Source organism: Malania oleifera, chromosome 1 (assembly GCF_029873635.1).
Source record: "Malania oleifera isolate guangnan ecotype guangnan chromosome 1, ASM2987363v1, whole genome shotgun sequence".
Classification (NCBI taxonomy): domain Eukaryota; kingdom Viridiplantae; phylum Streptophyta; class Magnoliopsida; order Santalales; family Ximeniaceae; genus Malania; species Malania oleifera.
This window is the reverse complement of record NC_080417.1, coordinates 84,871,119-84,891,716: the sequence shown is the minus strand read 5'-3', so window position 1 is coordinate 84,891,716 and position 20,598 is coordinate 84,871,119.

Below are 20,598 nucleotides of genomic sequence, written 5' to 3'. Positions count from 1 at the left end.
TAAAATCATTTTATTAACCTACGGTCTGTCTACGACATTACTAAGCTTACAAATCCTATATGCATCATGCATATCAATTATTACAGACCATTCCTACTTTACTATTACAGACCCGAATTAAACATAATATAAATTGCAATAAATAACTATTCTAGGTCTTTAATCTTCAAGTCACCTCGTGCCATTATATGATCATGCTAATATGATCATACACACAAACTTGATAGACATTAAATACCAGAGTATTTGTCATAATCAAAACGGGATATAACCCATAAAGTCAATAATCTCTCCCTTTTTGATGATGACAAATACCTTATGCAAAAGTGGGTACAGCTAAGAAAGGCTCCTCCTGAAACTATGCATAAGGGAAATTTAAAGATTTAAAAGTTCAAAACATTTATCCCCACGTACCCAATTACCCAATTTTGCCTTTTCTCCCCCTTTTGGCAACAACAAAAAGGGCATGTAAAATATAACTGGTTTTTTGAAAAATATAGCAATTAAGCACACAAACAATATAACTAGTCATTGAAATTTAAAATGACATAACAAAGATGATCAGACCAGAATTATCCACAAACCATAGCAATTTAAGTCATATCATAAGACTTGTAAAAGATTTTATTTTAAAACATACGACATATGATAACAGGTATAAGGTTTGAGAATAAAACAGTCTAACTAGTTCGTATGCATTTTCATGTGTAGTTATCGAACCAGTTATGCAATTTTAAAAAAAAAGGCATATATATATACACGTTTAAGGCAAGAGATAAGGAGTTTTAGTTTTGAAATTTGATCTTGCCAAAAGGTATGTGTAAATGAATATATATATATATATATATATATATATATATCTCCCTTTGGTGTTTGCAAAAGGCATTGGGGGTTGCTTTGTAGCGACCTGAAAATTATAATAATAAAAGAAAATGGAAAAATGATTTTTTGGTCGGAGAAGGAGGAGATTGGCGATGGTTTTTTGAAGGAGTTAGAAAATCGGTGACGGTTTTGGGAAGTTACCGCAGCCGGGTAAAGGTAAAATGGTAAATCTTTGAGCTAGTTAATAGAAAACTGGTGACAGTTTTCTGAGAAGCATAGAAAATCGGCAACAGTTTTTATGGCTAGTGCTAAAAGTTATAAAAGAACTGAGAGCTTCATTTTTTTAAAAAAAAATCAAATAATCTCTCCTTCTCTCTCTTACAAACCACGAAACCCCTCCCCTTCTCTCTACAATTTTTGCTCCTTTAAGCCTTGTTTCAACAATTAGGAACCACCACGGGGTTCCTGAGAAGATCCTATACAACATAGGCGGCGTAGAATTTCAATTTGGGGGTTTTTGGGCACTATCCCAAAACTGAGGTAAGGGTGTTATTTGATTGTTTTGGGTTCATTATTTAATTATTGAAGGTATAAGCTTAGATGTGAATGTATTTCAGAGGTTAAATTGAGAAATTGGGATTTTGTATAATTCAGAGTTGGTATATACATGGTAGACAGGCTAGGTTTTCCGTGGGCGTTTTTCTTTAGGGACCCAGGCAAATGATAAGTAGTTTATGATTTAGGAAATGTGAGTATGAAACTATTCTGGTAAATCCAATTGATTGATGGGAATATATATATATATATATATATATATATATATATAATTTTAGGATTATGGAATTATGAACGCCATGGGCATAAGTTAGCAAGTTAGCAGATGAGCTTAGTTTGCCAGGGAAATATGCTATGCTAGAAAATTCAGAAATTTTATCAATAAATTATAGTATTTGTTTATTAAGATACAGGGTATAAATTATAGTCTTACAGATTTCAGAACATGAGTTTTATTAATTGTGTTGCCTAAGTAGATATTTGTTCAGTACAAAGTTTATACAGTTTTTCAGAATACCATGATTTACAGTATTTTTGGCACAAAAATATGTTTTACTAGATTTTACAAATTTATAAATTACAGTATATATACATACAAATATTATATAGACAAACATTTTCAAACACATATTATACAGACAGATATTTTACGGACATATATTTTACAGTACTTGCAGAATACCATGATTTCCAAAATTACAAAACCATAACACTCAAATATTACATTTTATTCAGTCAGATATACAGTTATTTCAGCTAGATATTACAGTATTTGCACATTAGATTTACAGTGTTATGGTTATTTTGGAATCATGATGAGACAGTAAGATAATTATATATTAGTCTTATATAGTATCAGACCTTGATGAATTATTTTAGTCAGATTCAGTCAGCAGAGCACGGTACCATTGCTATTTCAGATCAAAGTGCAACCACATATCTCAGATAGAGTGTGAATTTTCGTCGATCGTGCCTTGGAGGGATTACAAGCTCTCCAACATTTTGGGTAGAGGTGGCCGGTTTGGCGAGGGAGATGCCAGTACGAGCCTTTGGAGGGATTGTAGTAAGGCCGGACTGAGGATTGGTAGAGTATCAGTTGACTTATCCTAGTAGGCCAACCAGAGTTAAGTCTCGCCTACGGGTGGCACAACCCTGTCATGAGGGGTTAAATCATGACATATAGATTTCTAGGGTAGTTTTCATAGTTATTTATATATATATATATATATATATATATATATATACACAGATTTACAGAATAACAACAAATATATTATAATACTAGCAGTATGATTAAATAGAAAACTTAGATATTACAGATGTTCTTTAAGCCACATAGGTGTGAGTTACACAATATTATATTTTATATGATATCTCAATTCAGTTATTTATCAGTAAATTATTTATGTAAACTCGGTTGCCACACACTAGTAATTGCCTATTTCTTCTTACCGAGAGTTGTCTCATCCCAGTGATTTAACATTTTTCAGGTGATCCAGCTAGACAAGCAGATCAGGCTCGCAGGTAGAGAGATCGTGTACACTACCCCTATCTGTAGTGTAAGTGTTATCAGGGGGTCATATTTTTTAGTAGTATTCAGGAGTTTTTGGGTTGAAGATGCTGGGATGATGTGTAATTATGTATGTATATTTTGAGGTGATACTGAATTCTATTATTGTGTATATGATTGTACAATTTTGTGTTTTCCGCTGCATAGGTATTTTCCAATAGTCATTATAGGGTTATCAGAGTAAGGTAATTTACAGTCTATATAAAAAAAAAAATTTGTATGAAATTTCAGGTCGTTACATATTGGTATCAAAGCTTAGGTTGTTAGGTTTTGTCGACTCTAAAGTACAACGAAAAAGAATTCCAAAATATAGGAATAGAATTTTGAGAAGGATAGAATAGAATGTCAGTGAGTTAATGTTGGGAAATTAGGATGAGAATGTAGGATTCTATTCGGTAGTCTGGAAGTAGGAACTTTGGGGCAGTTTCTATGTTTTTGCTAGGGTGATGATTTCAGGAAAATCATAGTAAACTATCGTCGATTTCTTTTTCCATATGGTAGGGTTAGACTTTAAATTAGTGATAGGAGGTATAGGGGATATTTTAGTTAGAATAGTATTATGAGGTTTGGATTCTCAGAATAATTTGGTGTTATTGCAGGATGGACCCTGGAGGTAATAGTGCTTATGCTAGCGGCGATGATGGAGTATGGCCCTCTAATATGGGTGGCGGAGACTCGGATGCTGTTTTACGTAGCATAGTTTAGTAAGTCATGCTGAGATTGCACAAAACTCTAGAGATTAGGGGGACTCGTCTGCAGCTTAGGGGTGTACCATAGATAAGTTCAAGAAAATGAATCCTCCAGGGTTTTTGGGAGCAACTGATCCTTCAGTTGCTGAGAACTAGATGCAAGAGATGGAGAAAGTGTTGACGATGCTTCACTGCACCAATGAGTAGAGGGTCCTTTATGCCACGTATAAGTTGACAAGAGAGGTAGAAAGATGGTGAACGGCTACCAGATTATTGGAGAAGCAAAGGCTCATACTAGTGGCTATGGCCTAGAGTTGGTTCAAAGAGATATTCTTCGATAGATATTTTCCCTCCACTATCAAAGAGGCTAAAGTCTAGGAGTTTCTGAGTTTGACTCAGGGGCAGTTAACAGTCCAACAATAGGTAGCAAAGTTTATAGAGCTGTCACAATTTGCTCCATACATAGTGCCAAATGAGGCTAAAAAGGCCAAGAAGTTTGAAAGAGGTCTAAGTCGAGATATATATAAGCATGTGGTAGTTTAAAAGATACAGGACTTCACTGGATTAGTTGATAGAGCCACAGTAGCACAGGAGAGCGAGTAGATAGATATGGGAGTACCAAGCTAAAGGAAGTGGCCCACACCTCAGAGATTTCAGGTGGGTTCCAGTCGGGGTCCATGGAGAGGATATTGGTACAAAGGAGGCCAGAGGTAGATGATAAGACACCGAGAGATTCAGGGTGAGCAGACTTATCCCATCTCCCCCAAGTGTGGTCGAAGGCATCCAGGTGAGTGTAGGATGGGAGAGAATGTTTTCTATCATTGTGGGATACCTGGTCATAGGTCTTGGTCATGCCAGTGACTGCTGACCCAGGCACTAGTTCGTAGATCGTTCTAGGGTGGTTACCAAGCACACCGTGGAAACCAGTAGAGGAATACAGCATTAGTGAGAGTCTATGCATTGACGTTGGGAGATGCTGAGGCTGCTGGAGACATCGCGATAGGTATTATTACTACTTTACCATATAAGTTGTTGTTTTGTTTGACATAGGTGCCACTCATTCTTTTGTGTCGACATGGTATGCTAAGTTATCTAGGATTGAGGCACAATAGTTAGATGTTGAATTGTTAGTTGCCATGCCGACTAGATCAGTAATGAGGTGTAAGAGGGTACTTAAAAAAATTTTCAGTGGACATTTAGGGGAAAGTACTACCAGCTGATCTTGTGGTACTAGACATGCAGGGGTTTTACGTGATATTGGGTATGGACTGGCTGGTAGCTAATCACGCTAGCATAGATTGTCATTAAAAAGAAGTGATTTTCAGACCTCCTAGGTGAGCAAGAATTCAGATTTATGGGTTCACATGTGCACACCTCACCATAGTTAGTGTCGGTAACTCAGGTGAGGAAGCTGCTTTAGGGTGGTTGCTAGGGTTATATTGCATATATAAAGGAGATGTTAGAAGAAGAATTGAAATAGGCTGATATTCCAGTAGTTAGAGAATTTTTAGATGTCTTTCTAGAGGAATTTCTTGGTTTACCACCAGATCAGGAGATTGAATTTACTATGGATCTATTACCAGGGTCAGCACCAATATCTAAAGCTCCATACAGAATGGTTCCAATTGAACTGAAAGAATTGAAAGACCAGCTATAAAAGTTGATGGATAAAGGATTTATCAGGCCTAGTGTGTCGCCTTGGGGAGCACCAATGTTGTTTGTGAAGAAGAAAGATGGGACTATAAGGATGTGCATAGATTATAGAGAAATAAACAAACTAACAGTCAAGAATAAATATCCTCTTCCTAGAATTGACGATCTATTTGATCAGCTCCATGGGACCCAGGTCTACTCTAAGATGGACCTTTGGTTGAGTTACCACTAGGTAAAAGTTAGAGTAGAGGACGTCTCAAAGATATCTTTCCGAACTAGGTATGGGCACTACGAGTTCTTGGTAATGCCGTTCGGATTGACTAATGCACCGGCTGTGTTTATGGATCTAATGAATCGGGTATTTCATCAGTACTTAGATCCATTTGTCATGGTATTCATTAATGGTATATTGGTCTTCTCAAAGGGTTTAAAGGAGCATGATGATCATATGAGGCTGGTGTTGTAGGTGTTAAAGGAGAAGAAGTTATACACAAAATTCAAGAAATGTGAATTCTGGCTGAGACAAATCACTTCCCTTGGGCATGAGATCTTCGGGTATTGCATAGCAGTTGATCCAAGCAAAATAGAAGCAGTAGTGAGTTGGGTGAGACCAGTGAATGTTCAGGAGGTTAGGAGCTTTCTGGGTCTGGCAGGGTATTACCGGCGTTTTGTGGATGGCTTCTCCAGATTATTTAGTTCACTAACACGACTCACGAGAAAAAAATGTGAGGTTTGAATGGACAAATGATTATAAGCAAAGTTTCCAAGAGTTAAAGTGGTAGTTGGTTACTGCACCGGTACTGTCTATTCCATTAAGGGAGGATGAATTTGTTATATACACTGATGCATCTTTAAAGAGACTCGAATGTGTGTTAATGTAGCATGGAAGAGTTATTGCCTATGCATCTCGTCATCTTATGGAGTATGAAAAGAACTACCCTGTGCACAATCTAGAGTTAGTGGTAGTGGTGTATGCTTTAAAGATCTAGAGACACTGTCTTTATGGTGGGAAAAGCGAGATCTTCACTGATTATAAAAGTTTGAAGTATTTCTTCACCCAGAAATAATTGAATTATGAGGCAAAGAAAATGACTAGAACTCATTAAAGATTATGATTGTACGATAAGCTATCATCTAGGGAAAGCAAATATGGTGGCTGATGCATTGAGCCAAAAGTCAGTGGGAGCAGCATTGTTAACAGTGGAGATTCAACATATGATTCGGATGGACCTAGAGAGGCTCGGTGTAAAGTTAGTAAAGGGTGGTCACCAGGCATTTATTACTAACCATGTGATACAGCGTACCTTGTAAGAAAGAATTAAAGTTGCTCAGAAAAATGACGCAAAGTTAGTAGAGTAGATAGAAAAGGTGCAGGACGGATAGGGAGAGGAGTTCAGTATATTAGATGATGAAGCCCTACGTTTTCATACCAGACTGTGCATTCATGCTGATGCTGAGATTAGGAGAGCGATCTTAGAGGAGGCACAAAGATCCCTATACACAGTTCATCCTTGCAGTACTAAAATGTATCAAGACCTCCAGGAATCCTTTTGGTGAAGTGGAATGAAGAAAGAGATAGAGAAATTTATGGAGCAGTATTTGACATGCTAACAAGTAAAGGCTGAGCACCAGAGGCCAACAGGATAGTTGCAGCCACTCCACATTGCTGAGTGGAAGTGGGACCATATATTCATGGACTTTGTTACTATTAGAATTGGTGTATTCCCAAGAGGGGAGGGTGAATTGGAATTTAAAACTTTTTCACCTAGGTTAATTTATCCAACAACGGTGAATACACAACCTAGGGTCAGTCTATGCAATTTCCAAATGCGTAGATAAGTATAACGTGGAAATTAAGTCATACACATCATTTATCCATAACATACATGTGCGGTAAATATAAACTGCATGAATATAAACAAACACACGATATGTTATCGAGGTTCGGCCAACTGTGCCTACGTCCCCGCCTCTAGCTCGCAAGCCAGAGGATTCCACTAATAGCTCACTTAAGGGTGGAGCGGCACCATTTACAACCAGGTCAAATTTAACACAAGGCTGACCTCATCCTTAACCAGGTCAATTAGCGGGGCTGACCTCAACCTACACGCCTTAACAGGATGACGCACCTAGCTTTCCTAACTGGGTCTAAGCCAATCCGAGACTATTCCAGGGCTAGTCTCGCTCTTCAGGCCCATGCTTGAAATACAACAGGTTTGCTTAATAAAACAAACGGTACAGTGATTTTGCTCTTTCAAGTAAAGCAGATTTGTACCCAATTACGTTCAATCACATACACCACAATATGAAATAATATGTAAGCTCAATGTGGTCTAGATGGTTCAACTCTCAAAGTATTTTCTATCAGTGTAATGCGTACGTGAGAGTGTTAAACAAACAATCTTTGTATTATAAGAAATGTTCAATAAATAAGTTCACACAAAGATGTCTAGTCTCAAGTATTTCAATCAGCAGGATATTTCAAGCATATGAGTATCAAATGAAATATGAGCTTGATTTGTAAAAGATGCGTAATCTTTGTCTTCAGCAAATAATATATAAGTGAAAGAATATTGCAACAAAGACCACTATCTCATAAACAAATATCTCTTCAAATATATTTATCAATACAATGCACACTAGATATTTGAAAATGATTTTGAAAAGATTTTGCAAACAAAATACTATAAGATCTTCTCAGGATATTGCAATGAATGTGCAAGCTTAGAAGATCTAACAAGGTCTTCTTAGGATAGACTTATCAACAAAGTCCCCTAAGAATCCTTAGGTTTTGCTCTCTAATAAAATCATGCCAAGCAAACAAAATAAGGAGAGCAAACCTATTCAAACACACCTAATCCACTTATAGATGATGTAGGCAATGATAGAAGGCAATCTTGAGTGAATGAGGCCCAAAAAATGATTAGAATAGGGTTTTTATTTTTCAGAGAATTCTTCCCTGATCAAAGTGACTAATCTCTTTAATCTTTGCAAATGATCACATATATATAGCCATGGAAGGAAATATGACCGTTGGGGACCCATTGGGTATTGTTGGAAAAGTTTAATGACACTTAAAACAATTTAACCCTGTTTAAAACTTTAATCGCGGTAAAAAAAATAGGAACAACCCGAGAGGTCCGGTTGACCAAAAATGGTTCGGTAGACCAGGGGACTTTTGAAAGGCTCGGTCGACCGGGGAGGGAGATTTCCCAAACTTCCGAGGTTCGGTCGACTGGGCCTTTTTGAACTGCATGGTTCGGTCGACCAGACTGCTGGGAATTCTCCCGAGGACCCTCCAGTCGACTAGGTAGTTGGAGTACAAAAGTGGTCGGTTGACCGGGAGGTCAAAATGTTGACTCCCAGGTGGTTCGGTCGACCGGGGTCAAATGAACTACAAGGTCTCAGTCGACCGGGACCTTGGTCAATGGTTGACCAAGTTATGGTTTGGTCGACCAGGCCAAAAATGAACTGATTTGGCCGGTCGACCGAAAGTGCACCAAGTGTGCATTTCGGTATCGTTTTGACACAATCAAGCCTTATTTAAGTGCCTAACAAACATATGTGTACATGTGTGTGTCTTAGGGTCACTTGGGTCCATAATAGAGACACCGAAGAAGTCCGGTGTCGGTCGACCGAAGGGTACACCCTAAGGTCTTTCTAAGGTCCTTTCTTATTCATGATTTGTTTGAGCTTACGTAGTAAATTATACATGTGATGTGTGTGAGCTTGTTACAAACCAAGTACCTACTTACTATTACAAACCAATTCAATATATTACAATATGGAATAAAACTTTGGTCTTCGGGCTTTACTTGACTTTGCGCACATCTTTATTTTAACATTCTTGATTCCTGCACAAAAACTCAAACACTCATTAGATAGAATGAGTATTTGTCATAATCAAAACCGGGCGTGACCAATAAGGTCAATAGTTACAAGATTATCGTCGGCACATGGCTAGAATGCTATCTGGGTGCCTATTAAAGTTAGCTATACTATGTACAGACTGACAGAGATTTACATTTAGGAGATAGTTCGACCCCATGGAGTGTCAGTATCCATAGTTTCAGACTAAGACCCACGTTTTACATCACAACTTTGGAGGAGCTTACAAGAGGATTTGAGGTATCAGTTATCATTTAGTACGGTATTTCATCCTTAGACTGATGGGTAGACAGAGAGGACAATTCAGATATTTGAGGATATGCTTCGAGCATGTTTGCTGGATTTTAGGGGGTAGTTGGACCTAGTATATGCTACTAGTTGAGTTCGCGTATAATAATAGCTATCAGGACAATATCAAGATGACACCTTATAAGGCATTGTATGGTAGGAGGTGTTGTTCTCCGCTATGCTAGGATGAAATGAGTGAGAGGAAAGATTTGGGACCAGAGTTAGTGCAGTAGGCATAAAATAAAGTCTAACTTATTAAAGATAGAATTAGTGCAGCTCAAAGTCGATAGAAAAACTACGCAGATACTCGCCGTCGAAAATTGGAATTTGAAGTAGAAGATCAGGTGTTTTTGAAGGTAGCACCACTGAGAGGGGCTATGAGATTTGGGAGGAAGGGTAAGCTGAGCCCTAGGTTTGTTGGCCCATTCGAGATACTTGAGAGTGGGTCCAGTTGATTACAGGCTAGCTTTACCATCAACTCTATCTAGAATACACAACGTATTCTATGTTTCCATCCTGAGAAAATACATCCCAGATCCTTCCCATGTAATCAGCTACGAGGTTCCCATGTAATCATCGACGAGGAAATAGAGCATAGGGATACACTAGCATATGAAGAGACGCGAGTGCAAATATTAGATAGAAAAGAACAGGAGTTGCATACTAAGAGAATTCCACTAGTAAAAGTCTTGTGGAGAAATCATGCAGTGGAGGAGGTCTCGTGGGAGCTAGAGGAGAAAATATGATAAAAGTACCCGCATTTGTTCACTAGCGATCAGTATTAGTCAGAGAAGAAACAGAAATAGTTCAAATAGATTAAGTTTTATTTTGTTATTGTATAAAGTAATTGATGTATAAGTTGTATAATAGAATACATGATAGGTAATGTTTTTGGTTTTAGGAGAATTTTTATTTATTTATATACTTTTAATCTTCCAAAACCGTATATGTAACCACGATATTCCTCTTCCATAAATGAGGTTAATTAATAAAATAAGTAGAAAATTTTCCTCAAAAGATGGTGCATAGCACAGATAATAAATTTCGAGGACGAAATTTGTATAAGAAGGGGAGAATGTAGTGACTTGGAAATTATAATAATAAAAGAAAATGAAAAAAATGGATTTTTGGCCGGAGAAGGAGGAAATCGGTGACGGTTTTCTAAAGGAGTTAGAAAACCGACGATGGTTTTGGGAAGTTACCGTGGTCAGGTAAAGGTAAAACGGTAAATCTTTAAGCCAGTTAATAGAAAACCGGCGATGATTTTTTAAGAGACATAGAAAATCAATGATGATTTTTTGGCCAGTATTGAAAGTTATAAAAGAATCTAGAGCTTCATTTAAAAAAAAAAAAAACTTTCTCCTTCTGTATCTTACAAACCACGAAACCCCTCCCCTTCTCTCTACAATTTATGCTCTGTTAAGCCTCGTTTCAACGATTTGGAACCACCACAAGGTTTTTGAGAAGATTCTCTACAACGTAGGCGAAGTAGAATTTCAATTTGAGGGTTTTGGGGCACCATCCCAAAATTGAGGTAAGCGTGTTATTTAAGTGTTTCGGGTTGATTACTTAATTATTAAAGGTATAAGCTTAGATGTGAATATATTTCTTAGGTTAAATTAAGAAATAGGGATTTTTTATAATTCAAGGTTGGTATATACACGACATGTAGACTAGGTTTTTAGTGGGCGTTTTTCCTCAAGGACCCAGGTAAATGATAAGTAGTTTATAATTCAAGAAATGTGAGTATAAAACTATTCTGATAAATTTAGTTGATTGATTGGTATATATATATATATGTATGTGTAACAACCTACTTAATTAACTGGGTTCTTTTTTTTTTTTACTATGATATTTAACATGCTCTGATACTAAACTGGATTGAACCCAATCATTAACCTAAGCAGCAAGAAGCGGAAATCAAATAAACATATCCATATATAATTATATACACTACAATACCAAAGTGCTAACATGTTTCCTAAAATATACACATATCACTGTTCCCCCAATATCCTTAACCGGTGAGGGGTATACAAAAATATTCCTAAAATATACTCACTCTCTCTCTCTGACAGGGCAGTACTGAAGCCCCTCTATCTGCGAGCCTAGTTTGCTCGCCTACCTGGATCACCTGAAAAATGATTCAACATTGGGATGAGCCAACGCTCGGTAAGATGAAATATGCTATTACTAGTGTGGCAATTGAGCTACAATACTGAGAAAATTTATTACTATATAGTTATGTATCACTAGATCTGTAAAGCACAATACTAGAAATATAATTTTCAACTTTTACCTGTTGCTTAACATTTTTGTATTTTAGGTTTCTATTCAAAATACTGCTAATATATGTATATGTTTTCTATTTCTGTAAGGCTGTATAAACATAATAATAACTGTAAACTTCCTTGTGGATAACTGTGTGTCATGATTTAACCCCTCATGACAGGGTTGTGTGACCCGTAGGCGAGATTTATCCTAGTTGGCCAACTAGGGATAAATCACTATACTCCTTAGTCTGATCAGCCCTCCTCAACCCATATCTAATGGGGAGCCTATCCACTTGTGGGCTCTATGCGATCGACCTTTATACCACGTATTATCTGAATAGATTGTTGCACTCTATAAACTGTATGTAGCTACGGTACCGTGCTCTATAACTGTATGGTCCAACAGGGTCTTATACTATATAATATATCTCTGTATACAACTATTTGTTTTACCATGATTCTGTAATAACTGTATAATCCATGACGCTGTGGAAAACTGTATCTATATCAACTGTGTTTCTGTAATTAACTATAAATTTGTATGTCATGGTACTGTAAAACTGTATAATCATGATATTTCTATAATTGCTATAAAACATATTCACTGTCTGTATATTCTGTAAACATAACTTAGACAAATACTGTAAAGCATGTTTCTATACCATATCTATATTCTCAAGCCACACAGTAATTTTAACACAAATTAATTATATTTGATAAACTTTATAAATCTCTCCTGTAAACAATACTCTGGCAGAACATTTATAATTTTATACTGAAAACATTCTCAACTAACCTAGCATAGCATATTTCCCTTACCTGTTTCCTGCTAAAAATCCCCTATTATAAAGGGCCCAACACGCACAGGGTTCTCCACTCAACACCCTGAAAACCATAAATCTCAGAACAAAACATCAATATTTCTTGGCCTACATTATTTCCTACAACTGTCAGGAAGCCAAAAACTGAATAAAAGACCTTATCCTAGATTTGGAATGAATTCTAACTTTGTTTCACCAATGATCCGCTCTGGCAGACTTGCAGAAAACTTCTCTAGGAGCGTCATGGTGGCTTCGGATCATTGATCCGGCAACTGGCGGGGCCGAAATCAAAAAGAGAAGGGAGAGAGTCCGTAGGAGAGAGAGAGAACTCTAAAAATGTGATAAAAATTTGATTTTTCACTACTTATAGGGTCAGATTCGTCGACGAACCCTACCCTTCGTTGACAAAATTCAGAGTAGCCCAAATCCGTCTCTCGATATTTTCTCGTTGACGAAACGGGACCTTGTCGACGAGATCCTGAAGACATTCGTCAACAAATCCCTCTATTCATCGACGAATGCTGGATATTCTTGAAATTGTATTCTCCAAAATGCAATGTCATTGACGAAGTCTACTACCTCCTTCTGTTACAAATTCCATTTCTCTCTCTCTTTATTATTTAAATACCATTATTTTTCAGGTCGTTACAATATATATGTATGTATGTATGTTATATATGTATGTATGTATAATTTCAGGAATATGGAATTATAAACGCCATGGGTGTAAGTTAGCAAGTTAGTAGACGAGCTTAGTTTGCTAGGTAAGGGAAATATGCTATGCTAGAAAATTCATAAATTTTATCAGTAACATATAGCATTTGTTTATTAAGATACAAGGTATAAATTATATAGTCTTACAAATTTCAGAACATGAGTTTTATTAATTGTGTGGCCTGAGTAGATATTTGTTCAGTACAGAGTTTATACAATTTTTCAGAATACCATGATTTACAGTATTTTTGGCACAAAAATATGTTTTGCCAGATTTTATAGAATTATAAATTACAGTGTATATATAGACAAATAATATACAGACAAACATTTTTCAAACAGATATTTTACAGTATTTACAGAATACCATGATTTCCAGAATTACAAAACCATAACACTCAGATATTACAGTTTATTCAGTTAGATGATACAGATCAGATATACCGTTATTTCAGTCAGATATTATAGTATTTACATATTAGATTTATAGTGTTATGGTTATTTTGGAATCATGATGAGACAGTAAGATAATTATATATTAGTCTTATATAGTATCAGACCTTGATGAATTATTTCAGTCAGATTTAGTCAGTAAAGCACAGTACCATTGCTATTTCAGATCAAAGTGCAACTACATATCTCAGATAGGGTGTGAATTTTCATCAACTGTGCCTTGGAGGGATTGCAAGCTCTCCAAAATTTTGGGTAGAGATGGCCGGTTTGACGAGGGAGATGCCACTAACAAGCCTTTGGAGGGATTGTAGTAAGGCTGAACTGAGGATTGATGGAGTATCAGTTGACTTATCCTGGTAGGCCAACCAGAGTTAAGTCCCACCTACGGGCCGCACCATCCTATCATAAGGGGTTAAATCATAACATACATATTTTCAGGGTAGTTTTCATAGTTATTTATATATATCTATAAACAGATTTATAGAATAACAATAGATATATTATAATACTAGCAGTATGATTAAATAGAAAACTTAGATATTACAAATGTATTTTAAGCCACATAGGAGTGAATTACACAATATTATATTTTATATGATATCTCAGTTCAGTTATTTATCAGTAAATTATTTATGTAAACTCGGTTGCCACACACTAGTAATTGCATATTTCTTCTTACTGAAAGTTGTCTCGTCCCAGTGATTTAACATTTTTTAGGTGATCTAGTTGGACGAGCAGATCAGTTTCGCAAATAGAGAGGTCATCTACACTACCCTTTCTGTAGGGTAAGTGTTAACAAGGGGTTGTATTTTTGAGTAGTATTTAGGAGTTTTTGGGTAGAAGATGCTGGGATGATGTGTAGTGATGTATGTATATTTTGTGGTGATACTGAATTCTGGTATTGTGTATATGGTTGTATGGTTTCTTGTTTTCTGCTGCATAGGTATTTTCCAGTAGTCATTACAGGATTATCAGAGTATGGTAATTTATAGTTTATATAAAAAAAAATGGTATGAAATTTTAGGTCGTTACATGCATGTTGAAGAAGAAACTTTAATTTTGAAACACATGCAAGCATAAATTTTTTGGTGAATACTTAAGCATAAAACATCTCATAAGCAAAAAAATACAACCATAAGAAACTTAAAGATATATTCAAAGATAAAAACAAGATCATATGGCAAAAATGGATGACTGTGGCAAAACTACATATTTCAACTTAAGATTTTCAATATTATCATTTTATTTAAGTACAAGCCACACTTGATTCAAAAAAACAGATCTAAGCTAAGAAGTTTTGGTGAGCATAACAGGTGTTGAGGTGTAATCCCAAGGGGGGGGGGGGATGAATTGGATATTTTAATATTCTTTAAAACCTATATACCTCTTAGTCCCTCTTTCTAAATTTAACAAATTACTTATTAAGTTTGTGTGAGATTATTCAACATACATACATGCAATATAAATAATGAAATGCAGTGCGAAAAATAAAGAGATAAGGGAAGAGGGAATGCAAACGCGATTTTACGAGATTCAGCCAACCCGGCCTACGTCCTGGCCTTGAGCAACCCACTCAAGGATTCCACTAAAATCCCTACTCCTTAAATTGGGATGAAGCTTCCCTTACATCCGCTACATACAAGAGGTACCACTTCCTTCTAATCTGCTGCTTGCAAGAGATACAACTCTCTCCTCAAAACCGGTTCAGAACCCAAATCGTGATTACAATATATTATTAAATCTAAAAAACACTCCATGTTGCTTCTAACAAAGTTGGTGAGTACAATGGAAATTCCTAACACATAATCATACGATCAAACTTGAAGCTTAATATGTATATAACGATACAATTGTTAATAAATGAATATGCTTCACCAAATTTCTTTTTATCAAATCTTCCAAAATATTTCTATGAGTAATAACTTTGAAGACAAGATGCTCAAATATCAAATATGATCTTGTTAAAAGGTTTTTCTTGGATATTGTAAAGATCCAAATCAATAAGCTTTCTCCCAAATTTTCAACCACAAAATGATCTTTGTAATATGCAAATTAATATATATATATATATATGATGTGATTACCAAATATCAAACCTAATATAAGATTTTTCAGAAAATATCCCTTAATAATATATATAGTTATGAACTTCTAAGGATATTTAATCAAATAGTTTTGAAGTATAAAAAATATCAAGTCTTTAACTAAACACACTTGATTCAAAAAACTATTCAACCAATGACAAAAAGACTTTCTCAAGTAATGAACTTGTCAAAAAAAATCTCTATATGTATATGAAAAACTCAAGATCGATCTCTCTCTAATAATATTCAATAATAAATGATGAGATGAGAAACTCTTGAAAATAATAAATCGATTTACCAAACCTCAATACCAAGTTGAAATCAAGATGTGTAAATGAAATCCCTTTTATTTTTCCGAGTTGATTTTCCCAAGCTTGATGAGTATATGTTGGAGTGCAGACAATCGTATAGCAATATGTTCAAGTCTCTCAAATCTATGTCAAAAAGATGTTCTCTTCTCTTCCAAAAATCTTAGCTTCAGCACTAGGGTTTAGATGATGTATAAATAGGTAGTTTGCTCTTAGGATAAATCTCAAATGTTGGATCAAAGATTAGCTTGCATGTTCTTTCATTAAAAAATTAAATTTTTAAAACTTTCCTATAAGTTCAGGTGACTGAGGTTAAAGGCCCAGATGATTGAAGTTCCTTAGAGTTTCAAAAAATTTACCTGGACATAAGGTCAGACGACTAAAGTTGGGGTTCAGTCTTCTGAAGTGTCAGGTTCAGACGACTGAAGTGTGAGTTCAATCTTCTGAGGTGCTTCTGCCAGGTTCTGTGTTTCACCATAAATTCTTCAAACGATTGAACTTAATCTTCGGTCTTTTGAAGTTACAACTTCCGACGACTGAACGTTGAATTCAGTCTTCTGAATTGACCATTTCCTAGATTTTTTCTTTTCTAGTTTAAAATCTACTTTGCTCTCTTTCTTGGATCTTTTATAAAAATATTTTCAAGGATTTTAAAAATATTTCTGAGTCCATGAATGTCCCTTAATGATGTTTATGAGATGCATGAGTCCTAAGGTCATTCTAGGGTATATGTTGAGCCTCAAAGTAAATCATATGAAACGTGTGAATACATAAGTGTTGACTCTATGAGTCCAATTTGGTTTTGATAATGACAAATCACTTGGTATTTGATCAGCACATTAAGTTTGTGAACAGGAACTACATTAAGCATGCATGGAAGGATAACGAGTCATGGAAGTCACAAAGTAAAGCTAACATATCTTGGCAAGATCCATGGAACTCAAAGAGTACGAGAATCAAGATGCAAGTGGCAAAGTTCAAGAACATCTTGGGAATGGGTATTTAGAACTCATGTACTTACATTTTCATATCATTTAATTTGAGGCTCAACATAACTTAGAATGATTTTAGGATTCATGCATTTCATGTATATCATTAAGGGACTTTCATGGACTTAGAAATACTTTTAAAATCATGGAAAATATGTTTTATAAAAGACCCAAGAAAGAGAGCAAAGCATATTTTTAAATTAGAAAAGAAAACTTAAGAAAAAGGGGACTTCGGTAGCTTGAACTCAACCTTAGTCACCTGAATAATTTCTTCAGGAGCTTGAAAATTAAGTTCGGTAGCCTGAAGAATTAATGTGAAACACAGCAAGTTGGCTGAGGCACTTCGGTCGCCTAACCTTGGGACTTCAGGTGCCTGAACTGGTCACTTCAGGAGCCTGAACCTCTTTTTAGGCGCCTCACCTTGTATTCCAAGTTAATTTTTCAAAGGTTTAAGGAACTTCGGTTGCCTGGGCTTCAACCTCAGTCACCTGAACTTGCGGGAAACTTAAAAATTTGATTTTTATTAAAAGAACTCATGAGCTATTTCTTTGATCCAATGGTTGAGGTCAATTCTAAGGGTAACACACTATATATACTAAATATATAAACCCTAGAACGAAGCTAAGAGACACACAACAAGAGAAGAACATATCTTATTGCAAGAACATAGAGAAACTTGAGCTGATTGCTATACGATTGCCTCCACTTCATTCTTCATTCATCTTCTTTGGGAAAATCTACTCTGGAAATCAAAGGGCTTTCATTCATTCAGCTTTATTTCTTCTTGGTATTGAGGGTTGGTGATTCAAGTTATTTTCTTAAGCGCTTCTTATCTCATAACTTGTTATTGAATATCATTAGAGAAATTGATCTTGAATGTGCATATACATATGAATATTTTTTCGACAAGATTATTACTTGTGAAAGGTTTTAGCTATTGGTTGAATAGTGTTTGATTCAAGAGTATATCTATTATTCAAAGAACTTCTCATTCCAAGTGTATTATTGAAATAAGTCGGGTGATTGATAGTGAGCATATTTTCACATAGATTATTTGGATAATCTCACTACTTGATTAAGGTTTTGTCATTGATTGAATAGTTTGGTTCAAGTGTGTATTCATTTAAAGGATTTATTTTTTAGATATTAAACCACTTGAATATATATCATTGGTATTCATAAATATTTATTTTATTGAAAGATATTTTGTTGGGAAAACCTTATGCTCAGTATTTTGTTCTTTGAATTACATATCGTATATATACTTGCGTATTACAAAGTTCGAGTTGTGATTAAATATTTGAAAGAAAGCTTTTTGATATAGATTGATAAAATATTCAAGATAAAGCTTTTAACAAGTTCACATTAGATATATTTGTGCATCTTTACAAAGTGAACTAGAACCCTAATATACTCCAAAGCATTTCTAATATTTCTTTACTAGGGAGTTTTTGACAAAGAGAGATTTGTATCTTGAAGCATAATCATTCATAAAACGATTGTATCATTTTCATACATTCTGAGCTTCAAGTTATATCATATGTTAATGTATTAGGAATTTGAATTGTACTAACCAGCTTTTGTGTGAAAGCATTTTTGAGTGTTTTTACAAACTCTATTGTATACACGGTTCGGTGTGTGAACCGGGGTTTGAGGAGAGAGCTGTATCTCTTGTAATTAGCGGGTGAGGAGGAAGTTGTACCTCTTGTAAGCAACAAATTGTAAGGGAAGCTCGTCCCAATTTAAGGAGCAGGGATTTAGTGAAATCCTTGAGTGGTTGCTCAAGGCGAGGACATAGGCCAAGTCAGCTGAATCTCGTAAAAAATGTGTTTGTCTTCTTTCTTCCCTTTACTTTTTACTTTTAGTACTGCATTTAGATTGTTTATATTGCATGTATAGGTTGGATAACATTGCACATAATTAATTGAGTAACAAGAATTCATTGGTAAATATACAAGAAGGGTTTAAGTGGTAAATAAGTGTCAAAGAACTTTTAAATACCCAATTCACCCCCCTCTTGGGATTATACCTAATTCAACAATAAGTTCTAAATACCCATTCCTATGGCGTTCTTGACTTTGCCACTTGCATCTTTATTCTTAAATTCTTTTAGTTCCATGAATTTTGCCAAGATGTGTATGCTTTAATCTTCATGGCTTCCGTGTTATCTTTTCGTGCATACTAAATATTGTTCTTATTCACAATCTCAATGCACAGATCAAATACCAAGTGATATGTTATTATCAAAAACGGATTAGACTCATAAAGTCAACAACAGGTTTGGATTTAATTTTGGATGCTCCTCCTATCGAATTGAATTCATGCTTAGATGCTTCTTTAGTGCTTATACATAACACAACTTACCCTCATTTAATGGGCCAGGAGTATAAGCAGTTATTTAAAATATTTTAATATAACTATACTGGATAATAACTCATTTATTTCAAACATTGAACTAGTATAGCCTCCCTAGAGACTACAAATGCATCAAAAAGATAGATATTGAGGCATTGCTACAAAGGCCACACCCCTAAGAACAATCCATATCTGTTAAGAATGGATATGATGTTCAGGGTACTTAAAAGAGCCTCAATAATCAAAAAGCAAGGTGATGCATATATATCCTCTTTCTCTAGGGATGGAGCTTAACTCCCCTAAATGTTTGATAATTATGTGAGAATGAAATTTGATTATTTAATTGATTTTCACTCATCCTTTCACAAAATAGTTTAACATTTATTTTATAATAATGATCTTTGTACAAGATTTTACTTTTGGAACAATCTTGGCGAAATTTCGGCAGCATGCCGTTTGTAAATTAGACATTTTCACATAAAACATGTACCTAAAATGTCATTGTTTTCAACAAAATATGCATATAAATCATGCAACAACCTATAATCCACTATGAGCATGCAATTCACATCCACTGCATCCACCATGCAGGAAGCATTCTAGACTATGCAATCAGGTAGCAATTATCAATTCATATAAATCATCCATAAAAGAGATTCAATCATTTAATGCATTATAGATATTTGTTTGCAATGTTGTTTATAACGACATATGAGCATAAAAGATATGATATCAAGAGAGCATTTCAATTTATAACCATGAAAGATAAATGCTCCCCACGAGTTCTGCACTTAATCATTTTATGCCTTTTTCATCTCAAAATATCTTAGTCAAGGATCTTAAAATTGGTAATGGTTTAATCTTGGCGATGAATGCTTTAGGCTTATTGGACCAAAAAGTCACAATGAATATTTGTTAAGACGATAAGCCAATGTCCGCCTCTTTTCTTATGAATCTCAATGTGTGTGAGAAGGATAGGATTAAATACTCTTAAGGGTTCAAATTTTTGTTAAGTTCAAAGATTATTCATTTTGAGTGGACATGATTCAAAATATTTTCATGGAAGTGGATATGTCCAACTACTTATACAAAGAGCATTTTTGATCACTTGAATTTTCTTGAACAATGCTCTTCGA